The sequence below is a fragment of the Halichoeres trimaculatus genome, unplaced genomic scaffold (assembly GCF_033239565.1).
Source record: "Halichoeres trimaculatus isolate MK-OKI-2021-1 unplaced genomic scaffold, fHalTri1.1 fHalTri1_scaffold_24, whole genome shotgun sequence".
NCBI classification, from domain to species: Eukaryota; Metazoa; Chordata; class Actinopteri; order Labriformes; family Labridae; genus Halichoeres; species Halichoeres trimaculatus.
The window spans coordinates 7,217,622-7,223,621 of record NW_027437202.1 but is presented as its reverse complement, the minus strand read 5'-3'; the positions used below and the strand labels follow the sequence as shown (position 1 = coordinate 7,223,621).

The following is a 6,000-nucleotide window of genomic DNA, read 5'->3' as shown; positions in this document are numbered from 1 at the left end:
ATGATGAAGTAGTTTCTACGGATGCGTGCTCATTAGATAATCACTGACTCATCCTTTAGTGAGGGGGCACGCTGCTGTTAATTCAGGGTTTAATTATTGTTCACTGATGCCTGCTCGTGTATGCAGGGTGTAAGACAGAGTTACAGCGGCAGCAGCAGGGTGTAAAACAGGTGATAAAGCTGAGAGCGGCTCCTAGAGAAATACAATCAAAGTGTCCTCTTACAGCAAAGAGACGTTAGTTAGCATCGAGATAGGAAGTTAAAGGTGGTTGGAGCTGGTTGCTGACAGTAAATTACAGCAAAAATGTTGGCCTCCAAGTGTTTTGAGAGCATTAAATGTTGCTCTTGATAGCGTTAAGTTGAAATTGTAGGAATCAGCAGTGACGGAAAGTCGCGACAAGAAATTGACGCAACGGAACACGACTCAACGCAAGTTTTAGTTATGAGTTTTAGGAACCCACACACTCCACATTTCATTCGCACAGAGTTGTACCCGTCTAACATCTTAAGACTTCTTGAGCTTCTGGTTTCATTGTCAAGATCAACAACACTTCTTCTTACCTGGCAGGTAGAGCAGTGGACGAGTCTCATGACGTGAACTAATTTCAACCCTTGATTGAGGATCTTCCAAAAGTCCTGCTTCTTTTTTTCTTGAAGGTAACAACAGCTTCTCTTTACAGTAAACTTTTTGAAACACTGCAGAATAAACCATAAAAAAACCACATGTAGGTCACAGACTGAGGATCTCAAGGTTATCAGAAGGTCAACTCTGTTGTGCCTTCTGCCCTCTTGTGGAACATTAAGAGTATTGCATGTATCTGTCTTTATTATCTAGTTTTGCCGGGAATTAAAATCTTTCTGATGGTGTAAAAGTCTCAAAATAAGACATTTGAGAGGCTTAAAGGACAGAAACAAAAGGGGTTAAACACTCACCCTGTTCTGTGTCACCTTGAGAGCCATCCTGGTTGAAGTTGAAGGTCGGTGGAAATTCATGACGAGAGACACATGTTCCTCCATCTGCAGAGCAAAAGATTTCAAAGAATTATCCACGCAAAACCTCTTGAAGGCTACAGTCTAAAGATCTGAAGATCTCCAGGTGTTGTCAGATCTTCTGAAGCATGCATCCTGCCCTCCTGTGGACAATAAAGGATGCTGCATGTATACGTTATTTCACCAGTTTAAGCTGTAATTGAAGAAAATCAGGTTTATTCAAGTGGCAAAAATACAGAAACAAAGAGGATGAAAATCTCAACCCAGCATTAACAAGTTATCTCCATTCACTCTGTTCTGCCTTGAAAGTTGTCCTTGTGTAAGTTGAACAGTGGTGAAACTCATGCAGAGAGATGAACAGTTTGTTGTTGTTGTCTCTCATTTACTGTAAATGAGTCACAGACTGAAGATTTCCAGGTGTTATCAGGTTGACCTTGTCATGCAGTCTGCCCTCTTGTGGACAATCAGAGTATTGCATGTAGCCAAAAATGACAGAAACAAAGAAAGTGTAACATTAATCTCTGCAGTCAACTATCACCTACGAGTGTGTGAAGTGTCATGAACTCCTCCTTGGGTTCACACAGCTTCTTCATAGCTCCCACGTCATCTGATTGAAGGCCCTCAGCTCTCCCCACTGAGCCACCTTCACCGCTGAGGAGCAGAAGGACAGAGTGAGCTGAGGAGGATCAGCTTAGTGCAGCGTAGGTGGCTCTTTACTGATTACTCGTGTATGTCACTGACACACCTGTGGCCTCTGTGGTTCAGTGGACAGAAGAGAGGTTTGTCACCTGGAACTCTTGGTTCAAGTCAAGCTGACAGCTACATCTCTCCTTTTTTTTTCCTCACAAACAAGCAGCTTCATCGTGTTCCTGATCTTTCCAAAGCAGTCGACACCATGTATTGAACTCTCTGCATCCCTGTTGCTGAGGATGAACTGCCAGCTTCTTGCTGCTGGAGGCTCTGAGAGTGTTTGCAGATACTGGAGCTGTGCTGCACATTCAGGCTCACTGTCCCACTGGGAAATAAATAAACTTCCTCTCCATTTAAAGCCAGAAGGGGAAAACAAGCCTCTCCAGAATAAAGTGCCTCCTCTTTCTGCAAAGATGCTGTGCAAGTCAGACGTCTGAGAGTTTCTACCTGTGTGTCATCTCCGAGGATTGATTGATTGATTGAATCTCCTACAAAGAACAGTAAACGCTGCTCCAATTCAGGCTGCAGTTTGCCAATCATCCTGGCTTTGTATCCCTCGCTCATCCTGGACGACAATAACCTGTTTGTGAACATCCACCCGCCGTTTGTTGTGCTGCCACATCGGACATTTTCAATTTTCCTGCAATTTGTTGCTGGGAGAGTTTCTCTGCAATCATAGAAACAATTTGGGCCCAAACTGCTTTTTTTTTCCCAGAGTTCTTTGGACACGGTTACAAACAAACATGTGGAAAAGGAGCAGCAGCTACTGTTAAGTCTGCAGACAGAAATGTAAGACAGATCCGAGTCAAATCTTTGTTTACTGAATGTTTCCTCATCTCAAAGAAAAGGATACAGGCCTCTTTGACCCTGAATGTGTTAAAATAGAGTGGAGTGAATTAATTTTGTAATCTTAAACAGCATTTTACCATCAAGCTAACCCGACACAACCTGCAGAGCCGACAGCTTCAGTGTTTGCTTCACTTTTTTCTTCAAAATGGATGTTCCCTCCGAGCCCACTCTGCAGTATTTCACACTCCGTCCTCCGGCTGAGCTTTCTGTGTCACTTCAGGGCCTTTTTCTGTCGCAGAGCAGCCATTGTTTCACTTACACTCTGATCACGTGACCGTCTGTTGGCTGTGGAGGAGCCGGCGTCTGAGGAGGCACCCTGATGTTTCTAGGGGACTGAATGCACCTCCTCGCCGAACAGTCACGGGCTCTTCAGAGCAAACATCAGACCACCTCTCCAGACGAGCGTCTCAGATAAGCCCTGAGAGTTTGATGGCGAGAACGCTCTCTTTTCCTTTATCAATCTCAAACAGGAGCTTTTTTTTGCTCCATTATTCTGTGCGGCGACTGATAAGCCGTGGAGAGCCCGGAGTGGCATGAAAGACATATTGTGCAGGCCGGCGGTGTGGAGATAAAACCAGACTGAAGCACAAAGGTCAAAGGCAGCAGTGAACATGCTGAGAGTGTGTGTTTGCTGTTCAAATAAACACCCAGAGATCATGTTTAATTTAAACTTTTATCGGGGAAATGTACGGAAAACATCAGAGAAGCGACGACTGACGTGCTCAAATAATTCAACAAATAAAATCTGTGCTCTGATGTGCCAACCATATTTTTCCCTCTAAGGAAACAAGAGCGGCTCCCCCTCTGGAGACGCCCCTGCCTCCTGCAGCTCTGAGGTTTTCAGTCTTTACCTGCAGCCCCTCGTATTGATCCCAGCAGCATCCAGCACAGACCTCATTCCTGACTCTCATATTTCAGCGTTCCTTTCTCCCTAAGAGGAAGTGACAGCGCACTAATAAAGATGTTGTCAATGATAAAGGATTAAAGGAGTGTGAAATCCTCTCGGTGTGGGGGGTCTCTGTCGGAGCTCACAGGGACGCCTATAATCATACCTCTGACACCCCCCCTCCTCCACTCTCCCCTCTGCACAGCTGTCTGTCACAGGAGGGGGAGGAGGAGGGAGTAATGACAACTTACTGAACGACTTCCTGACTAAACATAGCAAAGCCCCTCCAGCTGTGAGTGAACTGTTCCTGCTGCGCCCAGGCGTGGATCCAGACTATATTTAGGTTCAGGGCACACGGATACAACAACAAATAGAGGGGCACCTGAAAACAATAAAAATGGAGGAAAGTGATGGATGCTTCTTCTACATGTGAGAAAATACTTCTCAAAGATGAAACAGGAGAAAGGGTTTCAATGTCTTTATCATGAGCTTGAAGGTCACACTCATTTTTCTAGCTAACTGCTGTTCACGCGAGAAGAAGTCGGGCGAGTCAGGTGAGTTGTATGAGTTGGGCGAGTTTTGTTAGTCCATGAGTGATGAAAGTTGGGTGAGTCTTGTGTGTTGGGTGCATCAGGTGAATCAGTAGAGTTGGGTGTACTGGCCATGTTGAGTGAGTTGGGTGAGTAGAGTGTGTCAGGTATTTCAAGTGCATTGGGAGAGTTGGGTGTATTGGCTATGTTGGGTGAGTAGGGTGAGTCTGGTGTGCCAGGGAAGTCTTGTTAGTAGTATAAGGTGGGTGAGTTGGGTGTGTCAGGTGCCCCAGGGTAAGTTGTATGAGTTGGGTGCAGCGGGTGAGTGCATGAGCCATGCAAGTCAGGTAAGTAGGGTGAGTGTTGTGAGTTGATTAGTCATGTAAGTGGGGTGAGTAGGGTGTGTAGGGTGTGTAGGGTGAGTCTTGTGTGTCGGGTGCATCAGGTGAATCAGGTGCGTTGGTAGAGTTGGGTGCATTTGCTATGTTGAGTGAGTAGGGTGTGTCAGGTGCATCGGGTGAGTTGCATAAGTCGGATGCATCAGTTGAATATGGTACATTGGGAGAGTTGGCTGTATTAGCTATGTTGGGTGAGTTGGGTGTGTCAGGTGCATCGGGTGAGTTGGGTTCGGTGGGTGAGTCCATGAGTCATGCAAGTTAGATGAGAGGGTGAGTCTTGTGAGTTAATTAGCCATGTGAGTTGGGTGAGTTGGGATGCTTCAGGTGCATAGGGTGAGTCTTGTGAGTCCATGAGTCACGCAAGTCAGGTGAGTAGGGTGTGTCCGGTGCATCAGGTGAATCGATGCGTCGGTAGAGTTGGGTGCATTGGCTATGTTGAGTAAGTAGGGTTTTTCAGATGCATCAGGTGAGTCTTGTGAGTTGGAAGAGTTGGGTGAGTAGGGTGTGTCAGGTATTCAAGTGTGTTGGGGTTGACTTGGGAGAGTTGGGTGTATTGGCTACGTTGGGTGAGTAGGGTGAGTCTGGTGCATCTGGAAAGTCTTGTCAGTTGTATGAGTTGGGCGTGTGAGGTGCGTCATGGTGACTTGTATAAGTCTGATGGATCAGGTGAATCGGGTACCTTGGGAGAGTTGGGTGTGTTGGATACGTCAGGTGATTTGGGTGCGTCAGGGGAGTTGAATGATTCGGGCTTATCAGGAATGTTGGGTTCATCATATGTCGTATGAGTCAGGTGTTTCTGGAGAGTGGTATGAGTTGGGTGCATCTGGTGCTTTGAGAGTGTCATGTTAGTCAGATCTTGAGAGTTTCACACACTGACAGAACCACCTGTACTCTACCTTAGCCAGCATCCTGTGTTTTATTCCTGAGTCTGTCTGATGATAGAAACAGGGGGTAGAAACCCCTCCACTGACAGCCTCAAGACCAAATGCAAACATGATGCTTTTGTCCTTTTCAAAGAGGAAGAGAAGGAGGAGGGTGTCCTACCCCTCTCCACCATGTGGGGGCACTGTGGAGCTTCCTGTACCTCCAGGTGTGACACTCTCTTGTTGATTCTGCTCAGCTCTGGAGGTTTAAATTAAACATTAAACGCTGAGGAAAATGAGACGAGAGGAGCGGGAGGACGAGTGGAACAGAGGGAGGTAAAAAAGGGGAGGGGGGGAGATTCTATTCATGAAACGTCGACTTTCTTTCTTTACTGAATCTGACATAACACGGTGGGTGGATGATTCATGCCTCATCAGGGACGCTCTGTTTCAGCAGAGGATGAATATTTTGCCGTCTTGAGACCTCTTACCAACAATTGTACTGTAAATATATGAAGTATCAGGGGACTGCTTTGAAGATAGAAAAACATCTTTGTTTTTATCAGAAATGAGATAAAGACTTGAAGAGGAAAGAGGAGAGAGGTCTGAGGATGAGGGAGTGGTAGCCAGGGGTAGGATTGGGATTTTATTTGAAGGTCGGGTAAAAGTGGCGAGTCTTTCATCAGGGAATCTGATATGCTTTAAAATAATCCAGAAATACTCGCCTATGTTTGTATTGGATAACAATCTGATGCTCAACTTGTGACATCACAAGTTGAAGGATAACCTGCCTGT

The 6,000-nt window shown here is 45.9% G+C and overlaps 1 long non-coding RNA gene across 1 annotated transcript in view; it reads right to left on the bottom strand.

Annotated features, from left to right (window-relative positions):
* Positions 1-937: 937 nt before the first annotated feature.
* Positions 938-6,000, bottom strand: part of LOC141785709 (uncharacterized) — a 69,173-nt gene continuing 64,110 nt past the window's right edge. The window contains exon 6 of the long non-coding RNA XR_012597555.1: positions 938-1,016. This is a non-coding gene — a long non-coding RNA (uncharacterized LOC141785709). The remainder of the gene's footprint in view (positions 1,017-6,000) is intronic.